Source organism: Anser brachyrhynchus (genome assembly GCF_964034855.1).
Source record: "Anser brachyrhynchus genome assembly, chromosome: 5".
Taxonomy (NCBI): domain Eukaryota; kingdom Metazoa; phylum Chordata; class Aves; order Anseriformes; family Anatidae; genus Anser; species Anser brachyrhynchus.
In genome coordinates this window covers 1275661-1295969 of record NC_137699.1, presented here as the reverse complement: position 1 = coordinate 1295969, position 20309 = coordinate 1275661, and the positions used below count along the sequence as shown (strand labels likewise).

The following is a 20309-nucleotide window of genomic DNA, read 5'->3' as shown; positions in this document are numbered from 1 at the left end:
CATTTCCAATGCCTCTACATAGTACATTATAACTGAGCATCATTATTTAATTTTTCTAGTTTAGTGTGTAGTCAAAGCTTAATGTCATTGCAGTTTCAAAATGAAATATGCAAACACTGATAAAATCTGATACGAAATTGAGTCATTCCTATATTCTGATTTTCTATTTCCTGTTCTAACCATATCTTAAGACTTATGAAAGTAATTCAACCTGTGGTTTGTGTATCTAACATCCTAAGGCACTATGCATTTATTTACTTCACAGAAGACAGAACAGAATTCAAGCTGATATCAGGTATTGTACTTTCCTTTCACAGATTTTAACAGATTTGTCATGATTTATATCCATGTAAGAGGAACAGCTCCAATATTTCCTGTTTTTAAATTGCATGTCATTCTGAATTACGGTCTTTTGTACATTTTTTCGTTATGGAAATGAAGTTTGTTTGAATTAGTATTTCTTCAAGGATGGGTACTGCCTTTTTTTTTCCTGCTTCATGCCACATTTTTAGTGGTTGCAATGGTGATTAAGTTTGTGTATTACATAGCAGAAAACAGAAATCCCACAATAAAGGTTAGCCACTCACAGCTGGCTGTTTCCCCAAGGCTACAAAAACATATGAGTCCTTCATTTGGAAAGATATTACTTTTAAAATTCATAAATTAAGGATTCTCTAATCCATGTGCTAAACCTAGGACTATCCAGTTTTCTCAGCTGACTGTGTATCTTCCAAATCGCTAGTGCAAGTATGAAGACATTAATACACTGATAATTAACTTGCATATGGTCTTTGTTAAAGAACACAAGAAAAAAAGTTGAATGATTCAGAACAAAGAAAAGTATTTCATAAAGGAATAACAGGTGCTCCCTTCATCTTGCTGTCCTTGAGTTTCTGAATCACTACAGGATCAATTTTTTTCACAGTTATATATTTTTACTTTAGCATACTATTTCCCCATGTCACCTGCTTTTCCAGGTTGTTATTGAAGCCAACAGAACAAGAACTGACTGTGTGGAAACCAATTCTCTCTATTTCTTACGCTGTTTTCCTTTTCTGATGAGAAATGATCACTGGTGACTCAAGATCTCAGTTAAGTTTGAGGAAACAGGAAGGGCTCAGGGAAATGAGAAGGTCGTGGCTCCTGGTAGCCTCTTCACAGACCCATCAAGATTTGGGAGAGGCCTTCTGGTGCCGCTCTCCGCATGTCCCAGTGCACCCTCTTTCCTTCAGCGCTCCAGTTGCTGCTCACCCCCAAGCAGGGGAGACATCAGATCAAGATTCTACTAAAAAGTGGCAGTTGGTAGAATGCATCAGTTCTGGCCTCACTGGCTCCAACCCCCTCGCAAAAACAGCAACAAGACCTGGCAACAGTCTCATAAATATTCTGAGATGTACTTTCTGAGATAAGATGAAAGAATTAAAAACAGCATGCTGTGTCGAATGTGTGTTCAGCTGATATTTTCTAGCCTTTTTCCCACTGTACTTCTGGCAAGATGCTTACTTAAATTTCTATTGAAATATGAAGGTCAAAGTTAATAATCCATATGGAATATAATTTGAAAAAAAAAGTATTACTGTATATCCCTCTGTAAATGCACATTATCTGTAATCTATTGGGGTTGTTATGACCAATTAGCTTTAATACAAACTTATGCACACAAAAATATTTTTAAATAGTTTTCTTTTAAATACAAGGTATTTTAAAATTTAAAGCAATGGACTGCACTATATTTTGCAGATTTTGAATCTAAATTTTTATTGCTTCTTTAATAAAAACAAACCTACTAAAATAACAAAATTGGGATTGGGTCATCTACATGGGAAAGTTTATATAAGCACCTGGATTTTAAAAAAATGAATACTTCTGCATACTTTAATACAAGAAAACATTCTACTTTTGATGAAGGCACAAATCCTATGTTATTTAAAACTCAGAACTGTGAGCAAAGGCAAAGGCCAAACTACCAAAATTACAGCAAGTACTTTGTTTTGCAACTATTTTTAAGTACTAAAAACAGAGTGGGCAAGAATGATACTGTGCTATAAAGAGAAAATAAATTATTGTGATCACATCTTAGGAACAGGAGCCATCAGCCCTGTACAAAATAAAATCTAGGTGGCATTAACACCACAAACGACCTAAAGGAGTGGTAAAAGGTGCTAGAAGAGTGGCATATGAATAGCAATGGCTGCAAGATTTGCTGTATTGTTACAAAAACTGTGAAAGTAGAAGTGGTCCCATGAAAACAACTGGGACAAAACCTTCCAGAACATGAAGGTTGTCATTGTTCTTGAAATACTGATAAAACCAATAATCAGAAACTACAAATAAGCTCTAAAATGTGATGCTTTACAAACAGCAGATGGTGCAGCACTGCAGCTGAAAGGAGTGCCTTGGTGGTGACGCCAAAGAAACTAAAATGGAGAAGGAATGATTTGCCATTGTTGCCAGGTGCCATAAATGTTATTGGTAGATGTGTGGCTGCACAGCAACAGATGAAGAGGATCACAGGCTGTTAAACAGCATTATTGACAAGCCTATAGCTTTTGCACTGAGTATGAAAGCTGAAAAAATATGACTTGCCAGGGAGCTGCAAGCCCTGAGGATACATTCCTGTTGCTTATCTTATATTGTGCAAAGACAGGAAAAGGAAGAATAGTTGCAAGAAGTACAACAAATGTATCATTTACAAACAGGATCTCAGAAAATTAAAAAAAAAAAAAAGACTGATGATGTAATTAATCTTTAAACAAAGAAAAATAATAAAATAATGATGCCTGCAGAGAAGCAACATGTTTGTTAGCTGTAGGGGACAACTGGAACTAAAAATACAAGCTGTGAAAAGAGAGAATTAGTGAAAGGAGAGAATATACTGATCTCAAATAAAATTAATTGAGAATTTCTCAAAAGCATTAATAATGTCCACTTTATCATGCTCCTGTGTGAGAAAGGAATAAACACCCATAATTTTCCCCAAATAATTGCATGAATAAAAGAAATGACCATTGGTGCAAAGTGCCAAAGACAAAATTTTGGGGAACTGAGGGAACATTAATGATGTGCCCAACAGAGCCAGGCAATCACTGACTGATTTGAACACTGACATACAATTATCAGTCATATTTTGGAATAAACTGATGACTCAGTATGGTTGTTAGCCTGCATTAAAACAAGCCATGTTAACTTTCTAGATCATGCTCTAATGAGATGAGATAATGCGGGCAGAGCGGATGTGAGACGACTACATGGAGACAGTGCAATGAAGGACTTGTCTGTCTTGTGGATTTTCCCAGGATGAGTGAATCATTTACTAGGTCAGTACCTCCCATCTCATACTTTTCACCTATGATGCTCTTGAATTTCTGAATAATGTGTCTTATGATAAATAATGAATTAAAGTAATTGCTTTGTTTTCTTTACATCTGTGCTTCTGCTGGTGTACCATTTCATATGTGCACTATGCTGGATGTGTTTGTTGTGAACAATGCCTCCTGATGTTGAAATGCGGTATATAACAGCAGCTCTTTACTATTACAATCCAGCAAATTAAAAGGTGATTTCTGTTTTAATGCAGCTTCATCTGATGGTAGAACAGTTTCCTACATTTATCTTGAACTGCTGTACTTACTACAAGGATTTTTTTTGATAGCTAGAGTGAATACCTCAGGTTTTAATGTCCTTCCAATTGTACTTCAAGCTAAGGACTGTGTGGAGCCTGTCCTTCTGGGGTGCCCCTCCAAAACAGGAGTTTGGTATCTGCAAAGGGGGCTGACAGCTCCAAGGATCTCTATAAGCTTACTCACCTGTAAGGTAATGATAGCAGAAAGCAATTCCTCCAGAGCTGAAATAAAGCCCTGCAGGAACATGGGATAATTCTGTTCTCTGTTCAGTACTCCTTTTTGGCTGGCATCTCTACTTTGGAACAAAATTGTGTTTCAAAGTAAATAGGAAAAAAAGGAAATAAAAAAAAAATCTGATTTATTTGTTTTTGCTAACTTTTTAACTGGACCATGTTACCTGATAATTTTATCTGTGTCCTGAAAACACATCTTGCTTTAGGTACTTACTGAAGTAAATCACTTAATAAAATAAATGTCCCAGGAAGAAGTTTCAGTTTCCTCCGTGTCAGAACAAAAGATCCAATGAACGTACAAAGGATTTTGCTCAGATTTACAATAATGACAATGGTTTTTAAATCTTATTCCTACATATTTCCAGGCAACTGCCTTGTGATTTGTGAGTTGAGTTTTCACTGTTTTTCTGGACTCACACAGCGTAAGGCACACAGTCCTGTGGCTGGGAGCTGCCTAGGAAGGTGTCACTGTAACTTAGCTGGAGTAAAGCGTTTATACTTCAGGTTCTGTCTTCCACAAGATTGCATCCTTTCTTATTTCTGATTGACTGCTCCCAAGGCTTCAGTCAGACAAATACTTTCAAGGTGTTATTAATTCGTTAAGTTCTGCAAAAGCAAAGTACAAGTTCTGATCATGCTATATCCTTCATCCCTTATATATCATATACTATATATGTGATACAGCTGCGGCAATGAACAGACACACCCTGTGTCTCATTTCCCAGAAGGCTCCAGTATTGCCACTGTCTAGGGAAAAAGATTGGTTAATAACCCATCTATTTCAAGGTTTTAATATACTTTACTAAAGTTACACACTTACCTATAGCAAAGTTTTTCTTATGACTTTTTGACATGCATATATATCTTCCCAGCATAAGTCACACAGGTGGATGGATTTGTATGTATTTGCTGCAAGCTTATGCATCTCTGTCACAGGATTATACCATAATTTATCTACTTTTGTGACTATGTTATTTCACCCATTCTGATTGTTTTTTTGGCTGTTACTACTCTATACTTTTTTTGCCAGCTCTAGCATACAGATGTTTCCACAGACTGGTCTGTCGTTCCTGTATGTTTGTATTTTGAATGACCTCTCCTTTCTTTCTCTAGGCTGCTCTACTTTTGAGACTGTGACTGGACACAGAAAGTGTGCCATTAAACTAGAAACCATAGTATGAATGTAGCACACCTATACTACTCTCCTGATATTTAATTTTCACCTGTGTGGCATACAGATCTTTACCAGGGATATTCTGGAGATGATGTGAAAGCTAAAAAAAAAAAAAAAAGACTCTAGCTATCAGATGAAGAACTGATTTCAGTTACAGCCTGCCTCTTGTTTCATTTCTGAATCCCTTTCAGGGCTCAGGCTGGCATGGACAGATGTCTCTGAAATTTAGGTAGTGTTAGGAGAGGGATGGGCTAAGGACGTATCAGCTCAGCACACTGAGCTCATTCCTGGACCTAAGCCTGGGTCAGAACTGGGTCTAATTGATCCGTTATGATTGGTGTCTCTAGATCTATTCAGCTGGTGAGGCTGGCTTTTAAATGACACTCAAAACAATTGTTGTAGGCTCTTCACTTGTTTGATTAAAACCAACCCGCCCCCCTCAGCCTGTGGTGGGAATGATATGGAAGCATAAAGATGTGTTTGTGTGATAAGGAGCTGTGAAAACGAGAATTTCTGTTGAACAGCATGAACCATGCTCCCCACAATACTTTGAAGGCACTAGTGGTTTTTTAAGTTAATGGGATGTTACTGTATGAAGAAGTGTCCACTTACTAATAAACAAAAAGACTGGCCAAATTTATCTGAAAACTTGATTTTATAAAGACCATTTTGCCTTATAGTAAAAAAATTGATTTAGTTGGCCAAAAGTCTTGTCTGAGACACCTCTTTCTGGCAGTTTCATTGGGTTATATCACCAATGCTGGAAAATTGTCCAGAATTGACCTTGTATCAACTGCTGAGTGATGGTTTGTTTCAGAAAAACTTCAGGCTATGATAAATTGCCATTTTTCTTACTCATGATGTATACAAACAATGGGACGGGGCTCTATTTTTTTTCTGTATTTTAGACTCTAATTTAATTATTAATTATTAATTTTCTGTATTTTAGACTCTAATTTAATGCATGCCTCTACATTGCCATTTGAAATACTTCATAATAAACAGATTAGGAGAGGGTGAAAGGAAGGCACTTCAGGGAATTTGAATGAGTGATACTTAAGGAAAACTGGTTGTGTCAGAGAAATAAAGCAGAGACCAAGGAGTTAATCTGTTCTGGTAGATCATCCCTTCATACTTTTCCCAGTCACCAGCCAAGCTATTCCTCAAATGCCAGCCAAGAACTACTTGCAGCTGGCAAAAATCCACAGTTATCAGTGCAATGGAAAAGGGGTGAGAAGGGGTGAGGCAAAAAAAAGAGCAATGTGGCCCTGTTGATGGTGAGGCGTAGGTTCCTGTACTCTCATCTAGTAGACATGAGAGAATAAATAGTTAATGAAGATAACATTTATACAATGAGTAAGCTCAGTGGTATGTATGATGGTTTCCTAGGCATCTGGAACCTGTTTTGTGCCATGGAGTATATAAAATTCATATGGGACCTGTGGAATTCGTGTAGAACCTGGTTTCCCTGAGGTTCACAGAATCAAATTGTGATTTCAAAAAATACCAAACAACTAGTTTCTCAGTTATTTTGGGTATGACACATTAGGGACACAGAGAGGTTGAGAGGTGGAGAGATAACAGATGAAATGTTGTAAAACAGAATGCAGAAATGTTTCAAAATCATTGTCATGTGGTGTTCTTGCAAACAGAAAGTGAGTGGATCTAGCAGATCCCCAAAGCTCCCCAAGCTTGTGCAACATATCACTAGGGTGGAAATAAGTAATATTTTCAATTCTGAAGTCAACAGCTGTACATAAAATAACACCTCTTAAAGGTCAGTATTTCTATAACTCCCCATTCTTGTGGACCCCATGGCAGAATAAGTACTGACCAGATTCTTACAGACTGAAAGAAGTGCTGGGCTCTTACACATGGTCAAATCAGCCTTGGCTGAACACACAGTAGAAAGTGAGCCATGGGAGATTTAAACTGGGGATGAATATTCTTTTCAAAGAACTAGGAGTACCAGATAGAAAAGGCCACACTTCTTGCAGCTGGTTAATCCCCACAGCTAGTTGATCTCTGTAGCTTGTATTAAGGAGTCCTGGGAAATTAGACCACTGAAAATAAATAAAGCAAGTAGCATTAATGCATTCTGCTGCCTTTTCTAGTGTAATTGATGACTGCTTAATACATTGCTTTCTTAATACACTGCTCTCTGGCTCATTGTACAGTCTTTTGTGCACCACATGCATATAAGAATACACATGTGAAATGAAGGTGTCTAATTTTCAAGCAAACCTGGAATATTCTTTTTTAAGTTCTGAGTTTAACTGAAACCAAACAAATGCCATTGAAAACTTAGTCTGTACCCAAAATCTTGCACATTTAAGAATTACCAATCTGTTAAAGACTGTAGGAGCACTTACTCCACATAAGCAGCAGTAGGATCTCTGCTCTGTTTAGGCTCTTGAACACTTCTGTGTGTGCAAATCTGTGTGCATTTGTGTGCGTTTTTGATACACAGATGTGATACACAGACGTGGTCATCTGTTGTTTCTAACCTAAAAAACTGATTTGGATCTGTTGCTTTTTAAAGGGGAAAATCTCCAGTCTGTCTTGAACTTCATCTTATTTCTCTGTATTAATAACAAATTAACTCTATTCCTGTGCAAAACTTGGGAATCTGAAATGTGAGTATGAGCTGGGGCTGGTACATTTGCACTGCACTGGATGAACACTTCTTGGGAGGCTAGCGCTAGGGAGGAATGTGCTGTGGAAATAGCTCCATCTAGTGGGTGTGACTGAGCTGAAGACATTCCTCCGGGGTACGAGGACGCTGTCTGTCCACTGTTTAACAGCAGTTGTGTATCTGTTGTTTTCCAGAAAGAAAACAGCAAACGTAGGAACCTCCTATTATCTGTGAAATTATTTCAGATTTTACAAGTTTTATAAAAATACATCCAATATTTAATGTGGTCTTTCAATGACAGACTATTCTTTTCTCACTGAAGTGTTTACTCAGTTCATTATGCCTAAATTAGCAAAAATATCTCTGATGGTTTGTCTACACATTTTCTGAATGAGTTTTAAAAGAAATGAAAAGCACTGAAAAGTTTTCAGGCTTGACATACTCTTCCCACAGTTAAAGGTACTGCTTATCTCAGAATGTATTTTAAATAAGGAGAAGCGGTTCACTGGGATTTGAAAGCTGGTATGTTTATAAATATTCATTATTGTCTTCAAGACAAAACTTGTAAAGGCAATGTGAAAATACATGGTTATCCTTATTTGAGACCTGGCTACAAAATACTCTATCTACTCTCTTGCCTGTCTTTTTGACGAAATTGCTCTTAGCTGATGAAAAAGAAAATTTGTTCCTAGACCAGCTAAAATTAGTAGGAGTTTTTCCATGAATAGAGTTAGGGCTTAGTGAGGAATATTTCAGGAAGGAATACAGCATAGTAAAACCTGCAGTACGTTCAGTCCTAAAGAAAATATAGTACTCATGTAATGGTCACCCAATTAATGCCTTCTTACTTCTCTTTCTTAGAAAGGATCAGTGGCTGTAATAGTTATTTAAGGATGGTTGAATAAGATAATGGCATCTAACTAATCAGATGCCTGCTGCAGATATTTATAAGCAGGGCTTCAGATTCTCCAGCATCCCACCAAGGCTAAGAATGTCTGTTTAAAATCCAGGATGCAGACATTCTAGGATTTTTGGTTTTCTGAAAGGAACTGTGCAGCACCTCAGTTGATTGGGACTATAAAACATCATCTCCCTTTTAAACATTTTTATGCTATTATTAGCACATAGAAAGCAGATATTTTTACACACATGCATGCATGGATATATATCCTTAAGAATAGGTAAAATCCTTTATGTATGAACACAATTCTGGATATGTGTTGCTTCCTTATTCAGCTGTATTGTTACATGTATGCATGATGTTTTTCCTCAGCAAAATTTTCCTCAATGTAGTTTACATTAAAATCTACAAAGTATTGTTTTAAAATGTGAGATTGAATACTGTGGTTATGAAACTAGGAGATTAACGTCATTAGCTCAAGACAGGCACCGTGGAGACAGGTGCCATGCATGTTTCTCCGTGTAGCTCTGCCAGTGCACTTTAATCTTGATCTGCAACATTCCTGCTATTCCAGTCCTGGGCTCCTCTTGTGCCAAATTTTATAGTTTATTTTATAGTTTATTTATCTGCAGGTATAGCAAAGTTTCCATCAAAGCAGAAGTTCTTATGACTACCTTTTACTCATTTTCAACTTCTGCTTTTTACTCAGCTGGTACAATCTGTCTCATCCATGGTGTCTGTTATGAAGGGAAGGGCTCAGACTTGAGTCTGGCTGGCACTGAAATAATGCCATGATTTTACATGATCTGAATGTCAAAAGCAAAGAACCACAAAGTTAATCATTGCTTACTACGACAAGACTCAGCCTCACTAATCCTTTTCTGTTTTCAGTCCATGTCACTGTGCCACTTGACCTGCTTCCTCAGCATGTGTTGCACAAGGAGTCCAGTCTGGGAAGGGAAAATGATTCTTGCAAAGCTTTAGGTGTTGACTCTGCTTGGACCAAAACTCACAGGAGAAAGGGATGATGCCTTTGAGCTCACTGGACATAAAACATCATATCTCAGGCATTTACTCATCCTTCCCGTCCTGGGCTTGCAACAGAGCTACTTTGTCTTTTAAGTACAGAGGAGTATCCAGTTTCAGACAAAAAGGACATCTGTACACAGTGGTTTTGCCTCCAGGATTGGGAGTAAAGATGCAATCTCCTGCCACCACCACACCTACTCTGAATCCACAGGATGTCATTTTTATTCCCTTTCATGCTATTCGTCATAGCTGGCAGAGGAATAAGGACAGCAGCAGCCTGCTGTGTGATTGATATGTTTGTGCTGCTTTGTGTTAAGCAGTAATGTTTTTGCATATCTTACATTACCCACTTCTAGTATATTCCGTTACCCACACCCACTTCTCTGCCAACGGGTAAAATGGAATGACAAGTTTAGCTCCTGCTTAGCTCACTTTGTGTACTCCACATAAGGTGCGCTATATGCCAAGTACTTATCACTATAACTAAGTGCTAGTTTGCCAGACTCCAACTGGACTGGAATGGGGTTCACAAAAAAATCCTGTGAGGTGCTATCTAGATATCTGAAACCTTTTCCTTTACTTTCCTGTGTGGTTGTTAGCATCCTCTGGTAGCCCAGATGTTAGAAACAGCCCTGCAGGAAATTACAGTGTGCTACAGCAATCTGCCCAAGTGAACCATTGTTCTTGTGCTGGCACACCTGACACACAGTGCCCAGCTGCTTGCTCAGAGCACACTGCTGGTACGGCTGGGAGAGATGAGGCCAAGCAAAATCTGCTTGAATGCTCGCACCCATAGGGGTGTGCGAGTAGGTGGGATGGACGGGTCCTTTCCATGCAGGATCATGGCAAGTGTTGTATTCACTGGCATGAGATCCCACCAGAGGCACAAAGCATACAGACGGGCATCCTTTAGTATACCCAAGATCTCACTTGACTGCTGCTGCTGAACAAAATGAATAAAATTCAGCCAGGTCATCCTGTCGTGCTGTCGGTGCCAGGTATTTACAGCTGATAGTTTACCAGCAAGAGAAGAATAGTGTACAGGACCATAAGATCACTTTGCTAGTATTTAAGCAGTAAAAATCTAGGTCTTAGTTCCTCAGAGCATCCAGCTGGTGGTGCTAGATAGTAACTACAAAGGACACCTTTTCAGTATTTTAAATGCTTGGAATATAAAATGTTTGGATGAAGGCATCTTTACAGTTATTTCTTAGATTTTTTAACTACTGTCCTCTCTTTCAGTGAAAACAGAAAGTCACCTTGTAAAAGTAATCTGTTGTATGTTTATGCCTCACACAAAGTGGCATAAAAGTGACTCCCTTATCCACTCTCATTTAGTTGAGAGCTCATTCTGTGCACGAGGTGTAAAACAAGTACATAAAAGATGTATATAGATGTAAGTGGGTGATAATATGTGGGATGATCAGGCCCAGGACATTTTGCTCTGCTGTAAGATGTTTATTACTTCATAAATCATGGTAAACCTTAAGAACACATACATCTGTTTTCTTGGGTGGTGACCATCTTTCATACCTGGCATTCATATAACTTACATGATCTGATGTCCAGGATCTTTTTCACATTTATTATGGCTATTGATGAGTCAGCTTGTGACCTTCTTTTTCTGTGAAGTCCAGTAGTTAAAAGTATTTAGCTTGGAAGAAGATACCTGCTTTCAAATTTAAAAAGGGGGGTTGGGGGGAGTGGGAAAAGAGCACTGTGTTATGTTTCATTGGCCTAACCGTGACCTATAAAATGTGCTGGTGATAACAGAAAATGTAATGTGCCAATGACTGCAGCCATGGTTTGTTTTCATTCTTTTTGATATTTGATTATAAAGGTTAAAGCAGGGGAAAGGGAATGCTAACCTGAAGTGCTAGCTTTCCTGTGGCTCCCTGCCATGTAAGTTGGTGCTGATTTGAAGGGGTCAGGTTCTTTGTTGGCAGACAGGAGGTGGTGAGGAATAAACCCTATCCTTTCAGGACAGTCAGATTTTATAACAAGGTCACAGGTTTGGTCATTTTAGGAAGATTTTTTGATCTGTTCTAGAGGGTGCCCTTGGTCTCCATTGGCCTCCTGCTTCCCACTGAGAAATTGCAACAGACAGCTGCTTGCTTAACATATGGGTTTTGCTGAGATATGGGTTTTGCTGAGATAGGCTGAGCAGGGGGCAGAGTGCAAGTATGACCAGTCGACCAGTTGGGGCAGGGAAAGTATCAGAAAGGTGAGTCAGGCAGAGAGAGGCACGTGGGGAATGGCACAGCTAACTCAAGCTTCCTCTGCTTGGCCTTCAGAACTGATGGACTCGTGACCATTGCAATTCACCCAGGCACCATGACGGGCATTTTTCAGAGCACAGCAGTCAGATTTTTGGCCACTGAAAGCAAGCAAGTAGAAGGTATTTGCTGAATGAGCACTAAGAGCAAGCTGGCTTCAGAGACATCTGCTTACAGTTTCCACTTTTCCACTTTTCCACTTTCAAAAGAACACCTTCATTTGGCTTCAGGGATGAAAGCACTTTCATATGTATGTTTATATTAAAATGCTCATGTGAGAAGGAATATTAACTATACTGTTGAGAAAAAAGTTCTAGTCTCTAGTACAGTAAAATAAGTCATTGGGATTGGTTAGTTCAATATTTTAAAAATACACCGTGCAGTAGAAATCTGAGAGGAACAGCTCACTCTGTTCTGAGATGTTGTGTCCAACAAGTATGACTTTGTGCACTTTTGCTCTGCTGAAGTATGCCGCGTGAAGTCTCCTGAGGTATTCCCCATGCAGTTGTGGAGGCTGATGATTTACTCAAACCCATTAAGAAAATTAAATCCTCTTCAAAGAATTATGTCCAATCATTCTGCAAATGTTTTGAAACACAACGGCTGCGCTCTGCCCTTAGTCGCTCTTGTGAAATCCAGCTGCACTGAATGGAGGCTATGTGTGAGGACAGGGCTGGACCACAGCCCGTTTGACCCGGCTGGGCAGTTATGGCTTGTGTTTGCAGCATGTCTTCAGGGAGGCAGGGAGTCCATTTAAATCCCCACTGTATCCACTGTTTTCATCTCCACAGTACCTTGAATCTGTCTTACAAGAATGGCTTGGGATGCAGCAGCAGAAGAAATATGGGACACAAACCATTTATTTATACAAACCATTGTTATTTATACGCACATAAACGAACGTTTGAACCAAATGATCTAAAAAAACAACCACTGGTTAAGCTCTGGTTGCTCACGTCTGGGTTGTGTGACTACAGCTAAGAACAGAATGTGGCTGATCATTCTTACGTGTATCTACAGTCATTAACCATTTGATGAAATCAAGAGAATAAATTGTGCCATTGATGGAATTTCTCAGGCTATGTACATGCTACCTTTCCTTCTGGGAGTTTAGTTAAATGGGGCTTTCCTTATACTTCGGACAAGCAAATTGCTTTCTTTTTCCTTCTGATCTCTCAGGAGTCTGTTTTTTAGCCTGCTTGTCTTACCTTACTTCCTTTCGATAAAAGATCCCTTTTATCATGCATGCTAAAATTGTTGGATGGGCCTAGTTGACATGCCATGATGAAATTAAATAAGCAGTGTGTGTAAATACAGAAACTTTTAAGATGTCATGTATCACTTCATTTTTCTCTAGGCCTTAACACTAGATTTCACAATATCATGAGTATCATGATTGTTTATTTATTTATTATTATTTTTTGGAACTCCAGCTTCTGGATTTTTTTTTCTGAGAATTAATGTGAAAATAGCTTATTTATCAAGCTCTTGTGGTTGCAGAAGGGTACTTAATAACTTGCTCAGTTGCATGTGAAAAGCTCAGAAGGTAAAAGGTGAATTAAAAGCAGATCTATTGTGACAAAAATAATCTGATTATGATTCGTGATTTTAGAATGCTTGGGATTGGTGATATTTCATACACAGTTTGTCGCTTTTTAGCAGATAAGCAAGAGACCAAGATTTCTGTACTGGAGAATTTCAGTTTATGAATTTGATGCTTTAGTCACATCTGTTGGCTGACATCTTAGGCACGTGGTAGTTTTCAACACATCTAGAAATGGGACGAATAATTTAGCTGACAACTATAAAAGTGATATCTGTTTTTATGGGTTGGTCAGATGATCTCCTCCTTACGAGTTTTTCTAAGCCAGGGATATTTGAGCTTACTTAATGGGTGTGGTCTTTGGTTCCTGGGAACCTCTTACATTGAACATCATATTTTAAGGGATAACTAGAAAAATAGTTATTAGCTATAGAATTGAAAAAAAAAGAAAAAAAAAGAAGAAACTTTCAGGTTTTTGTTTGGAAGTTTTTTTCTTATCAGACTGTTGTATAGCTTGGAAGCAGAAACCTATTTTTATGCCCTGTTACTTTTATTTTCAACTAGTAAATTAGCATTTGAATTTCCTATCATAATCTAATTAACATTATGTTTTCCATAGTAAATAATGGTAGCATCTCCCTTGTCTGTTCAGTATGAAAGTGTAGAAAGATACCAACATAATTAGCACCTTTTTTTTTTTTTGTATAAACTAAATTTTAGAAATTAGCTTAAAATATTGGAAAAAGTCTACTATAGGCCTTCGTTCTGTAAGCATTTAGGCACGTATCAGATCTTGATGATCTGAACCAACATAATTTAGAAATGACGTATTTTTTATTATATTATGACTTATTTTCTGCTTTTAACAACTGCTACTGTATTTCTGACTTCTGTAGCTTTACAAGACCTCAAGATCAATGTTATTGATGCTTAATATTTAAAATGACTTTCAAGTGAAGGTTTCTTCAAAACCTTGAATTTTGAAGCAGACATCTGTAAAAGGGGGGGGACTTTTATTTGTTTACCAGTAGTGAAATCAATATACAAACATAGAAGACATTTTTAGCTGTGAATTTGCTGCGGAAGCTACCCTCTGATTGCAGGGACATGCTGTTGTAAAGTAGTTTTCATTTCCTAATGTCACTTTTATAGGCTTCAAATCACTGCAGCCTATAAAAAAAGGAGTTTACCATTATGCAACAGTTAAAAATGAACAATAAAAGACAACAGGAAGTTATAACTCCTAAAGAAGCATTCATACCAAGTATTTGTATTGCCGGTGAAAGTATTTATTGCATGTATATTTTTTTAATGAAGGACAGATTCTGCACGTAATTACATTCTTGATAACAAGGTAAGGACCATTCCTTTTGTACTTGCTCTGTTCAGTATCTGAATATTTACACTTAATTTTCATATAGGTAGGAATTTATGAACAACAACAACAACACACTCCAGTCTTGCGTGGTGTTTCTTTCAACAGTATCTCAGTTTTGATTGTACACTGATCTACAAAAATAGCAGTAATTGCTATTTCAGTGCTTTGTTTTGTTTTGTTTTCTGGTCTTGTTTTCTTCATAATGAAAAAGTAAAAATGTATGCAATAACTAGCCTTCGTTTCTCATGTATAAACTGAGCAAACCAGATGCCAGGTTCAAATAGTTGATTTTCTCCTCTTATATTTCTAGGACATTTTTCACTTTTCTGTACATGTTTATTCCTAAAATGTTACCTTATTTTACCTCTGTGAAAGAAGACGTGAAAGCTACAGAACAAAGACTTTCTAATGACAAAAGCCAAACTAAACACAGCAGAGCTGTAGCAGATCCCCAGTTGGATACACCCATAGAGAATTAGATAATCTTTTTTAATTATGTAACATCAAACGTAGCAGCAACCAAGAAAATATTCTCACCTAACACACCTATAGCTTGCCTGTGTTTTTAGAACTTATTTTGTTTGGACACCTCTTCTACTCAGTTTCTTCTTCCCCCTGCAAAATCATACAAAGCTTGTTCAGGAAATACAACTCTTTTCCCTTAAATTAAACTTCCAGTGCTTTACACAGAATGTAGGAGGCCAAAGCCAGAACCAAAAATTTTGAGATGGCAAGGGCAGGGTAGTCTAGCTCAGCTGAGGGCTATAAACACCCATTGCGTAACTTTTAAATTAAAGAGTAGCTTCTATCTTTCAGCTCTCCTGTTTCTAACATCTTCTTAGTTGTTGCTACAGGTAAAATCCTCCCAGTATTTGCACTTTGAGGTATCGAGAGGGGATTTAAAAGCAGAAAGAGAAGAAGAAAAGTGTGTCAGCTGATGTCTCCTGCTTGATGATTTGGAAGATGAAGACTTAAAAAAAGGGAGACCTAGAAACAGAGGGGGAAAATGTTAAAACAGGCATTGTGTCACAGCAGAATACAGAATATTTGTGTCAGAAGTAAGACTGCCATGACCCAGGTCCCTATCTCTCACAGATGTACTTAGCTTTGCATGCTGATTAAAACCCTTTGAAGCTGATAGGACTGAATAGTTGTGGCTGAACTTAAGCTTAACTAATTCCTCCAATAGTGCATGTTCCAAAGAATGAGGTTTGATTAGAAGCCACTTTAACTTTTACCTTATTTCTGTTGTATCCTTGATAGATATAGCCCAAGCCGGAATCTGTTGAATGTTCCAGTTCTGACCCTGATCCTCCAACATCCCATTTAACTACTCACATGATAAAGTTATTTGTAAATGTTAAATTTTTGCAGGATTATGATCTAAAGGATATTAGAGCCTGATCCAACAACTTCAGAGGCCTGCCCTACATTTTGGTGATCACTGTATCAGAGCCATACTAAAAGGATTAAGATACTACTGGTACTTACTGAAGATACTGTTTTCCCAAAAGCACAGTTCAGTTTTCTGGTATTGACACAGCTCGAGCAAGTGGTGTAAGTTTGCACATTGTATAATACATCTCGCTATACTTAAACTAGTATAACTGATAGTTTATAGTGGCTCCAGTAGCCTTCATTTTATTTATGCATTCATAATCCAAATGCTTAGCAGTATAAATATTTTCTCTGTGTGGCTATACATACAGACATATATTTACTTATATAATGTGTGAGGTTATGTCATGGAGCAACATAAAATTTTGCTGCTGCCTCTCTGAGATGAGTGGGTTACCTGCTGTAGCAGAGTGGAGGAGTTAGGCAGGCTGCCACAGCACTGTCCCAAGACCAACCCTTTCTTTACAGAGGGCAGGATTTCGGAAGTAGAATTGCACTTTATAGCTCTTCAGAAGCTCCTGTGTGCTAGGTTTTTCTCAAAAATTAAGGAAGAAAACATTAGAACCCTTTTCCCACTTCTGATGCAGAAATATTCTGGGGTCTTTTCGCTTTCCCCTTCAAATTCCCTTTTTTACTTTCACATGCAACTACAGATGTAAAAGTCCCAACAAATACTGAGGTACAAGTGTTTTTAATGCATGTCAGAAACCTGATGCTGCTTGGTTTAAATTTAGGATCTCCAGCTGACATGGATCTGTTGTGTTGCTTCTTAATGAAAAAAATCTGTCATGTTGTGTGCAATCATAGCTGTTTTGTTTGTTTTAAAAATGGCTTTCTTCACAAGCTGGATTTTGTTCAATGTGCACAGCCTATTCTGGCATATTAGTCAGCAGTGATTGAGACAAGAACACTTCCCCAGGTGAATAGTCTTCTCCCATAGGAATAAATGTAGCAGAATCTAATTAAATGATTCTCTTTGTATAAAGAATGTATAGAAACTGAATCTATCAATGGGACAAGAACAGAGCTTAATTCAGAAAAATCCCTCAGAATTTTAACTGGAAGTTCTAAAAGATTTAAATTCTTCATAAAAGACAAAATATTGCTGTGACTTGTTAAACATTATTTGTCATGCTTTGTGTTCAGCTTTTGTTTGTTTTATGGTCATGTTTGTTTCTTCTTGGGTCAGTTAGTTTAGGGACAGTATAAACCTGGACTGGCTGTTCCAGAGTCATGGATATCAACTCTATGAATAAAACAGGAAATTATTTCTTCTGATTGATCTTACTCTGGCGTGGAAATCCACAATATCAAGTTTTGCTCCCTTATGTAGCTACTGTGCATGATCCAGAGCAGCCTTTCACTTTTTCTGTTAAGTCTGGGCAGTCTTTTATTTGTTTCTCGTGACTGAGAAACTGCCTGTTTTACACTATTTATCTTTAGAAGGAGGAAGATTGGCAAAAATTAATTACCAGGAAGGGAAAAAAAAAAAAAAAAAAAGCACACACACACAAAAAAACCTGTCACGAAGGTTTTCTAAATACAACCACTTACTGAATTTACTGATTTTATTTTTTCTTTATATGGAATTATTTTTCAGCTACTTTATCCTTTCAGATTGAGACTGTTGGGTTATTTTTGAATCTTCTCATTTGAGAACAGTATGTCAAGCATTTGAACATTTTCTTTCTACCATTTGTGGAAGAGCACTAGGCTTTGACCCTGTCACCACCCTGGATGTCTTAACACTTGGCCACACCTTTATTTACTGCAGACTGGATAACTGTGATTCCTCCCTCGCTTCCTGCTCAGACACCACTATTAAAAGGTTTTGTTAGAGTCAATATGTTGATAACAGCACTTTATAATCTTTTAAAACTTTCTAGTCACATTATCCTATTATGGATTCTTTGCATTGAGTAATGGCATATGTCCTTCTTGATTTCAAATTTCTAGTTTTAAATTATTGTATGTACAAAGATATATTTACAATGTGGGTCAGATGCTGCATCTGAGGGAGCAGTAACTCCTAGCTACCAGGACAGTCACTTCTTAGGCTTCTCTCACTAGATCCAGATCAGCTAATTTAGTTGCATGTGACTGTTGTATTATACCCTGTTTCCATGACTTCCTTTAATTCTCACATTTGTGTTGGTTATATAGACACAGAAAGTTGAGACAAGTTACATAACTGAGTTCAGAGATCTCTTATCCTGTTCTAACTACATAACTACAGCCTTACTGTTTTGTTTATTATATCTGAGCACTTCCCTGAAAGAACATCAAAGAATTCAGAATATATAATATGTAAGACATTAAGTTCTTATCACCCAGATACAGATCTGATGCTGCACCACTGAAGTTGGTAGCAGTGGGATGAAGCTGAATGGGTGTTAGTCTTCTGAACTTTTTGTGTATGCAGAAACAGTGTTCATGCTGCATCTCTTCAGGTTTGGACGAGACAGAGTTGCCTCTTCGGGGTAGTGAGACTTCTTCAAGGGCCAAGTTAGAGAAGAACCTCCCAGGATCATCTATGGATGGGATGTGAACAAGTTGAACTCTAACTGGTTTGCTCTTTGCATCCATTCTGATCTTACTGTATCATAGTAAGGGTGAAGCTGGAAAGGAAAAACTAGGCAAGTAACCTTCTTTGAAAGTGGATGAGGAAGTTATTTAAGAACACAATACAAATAGGGGCCTTTGAAGTAACAGTGGTGCCCTATATTAGTTTGCTTTTCTTCTATACTGTACACATCTCACTCTACACCATCTAGTCCAAAAAATGCATTTGCATAATGATTTTTTGTTAAAGAAAAGGTACATTGTTAAACTGCTTAATTATTATATATAATAATTATATGTAATAAAATATATAATATATAATATTTATATATTATATAATTATATATATGGCTGGCTTGCATGAATTTTCAAATCCTTATTTCCTAATAATTTGAAAGGAGATAGAGTTTGCCAAGGTCTCAGCACAATTATTTCACCTATATTTATTTGGGGAGTTTTCTTTTTTAATCCAATTTCCTTCTTTCCTTCTTTCCTTTTTCCCTTCTTCCCCTCTATTGAAGAGCAAAGCCTCAGGCATTCAGATTTAGGCAGTTGTCCAAATCTATTTTAAAACAACATTTTAAATCAAAGCTTCTTGCAGGTATAGGGCAAGGGTGACATGTACCTTCCCTGGGTCAGCAGTACAACTTGGGATGACATTGAAGACGCATCTCTCTTTTCCCTTCCAGCAAATACATCCATAACGTAGAGCTATAAAGATTTTTGTTTTTCAGAAGTCTAGGTTACCTTGTCCCATATAGGACATGCTGAAAGAACTTTGGCTCACAAAACAGAGGGAGACATATCTCACCTAAGAATCTGCCTGTGTCCTTAATTTTTTTTTCGTGATTAACAACGAAGACTTAGCAAAAACATATCTAGATTTTGCAGGGTTGACAGGCAGCTTCATTATTACCATAACAATATCACTTAATATGAGAAGCAGAGCAATGTGGAACCTGTATTGCCAGAGAAAGGATAGATCATGGCATTGTGTTGATACTGAGACATACAAAGCTTTGGTAAGCGCTAGTTCATTGTTCACACCTTCTGTTAATTTTCCATACAGAACCCACAGTAAGACAAGTGATGTAGAAGGGAAGATACTTTAAACAAAACTTGGAGTAGAAATAGATGTTAACACATCTGAAGCTACAATTCTAGCTGAAAATATCCTAGTCTTTTGATTTTTTTTTTCTTGATGGTAGTTATTCTTATATATTTTTCAGCTGCTTTCAAGTTGCTGCTGTACTACTGGCTGTGAAAGTGAGAGAACAGCTTCTGCAGATGAAAGGCCAGCAATGATAGCACTGGAATGTGACCTCGGACGTTTATCAGAACAACGCTGGCTGTCAGATGATACAGCATTCTTATTTTTCCAACCACTTTTGGACTGCAATCAGGTCAGTTCAGGATGGGGGCATGTATTGCCATGCGTTGCATGCAGCCATAAATGGTATATCCTTTGTTAAGACTTAATATGAAGCTACTTGAGTTAATATGAAATAGGTTTCATTTCAATCTCCCTCCCTTGTATGTTGATATTTACCTTGTCCC

General features: G+C 37.6%; 1 protein-coding gene across 1 annotated transcript in view; it reads left to right on the top strand.

The window, feature by feature from the left end:
- Nucleotides 1-20309, top strand: part of MICAL2 (microtubule associated monooxygenase, calponin and LIM domain containing 2) — a 162840-nt gene that overhangs the window by 6150 nt on the left and 136381 nt on the right. Inside the window, exons 3-5 of the mRNA XM_080593239.1 lie at nt 266-295; nt 3195-3317; nt 19982-20155. The gene's annotated coding sequence lies outside the window, so the exon portion shown is untranslated. The remainder of the gene's footprint in view (nt 1-265; nt 296-3194; nt 3318-19981; nt 20156-20309) is intronic.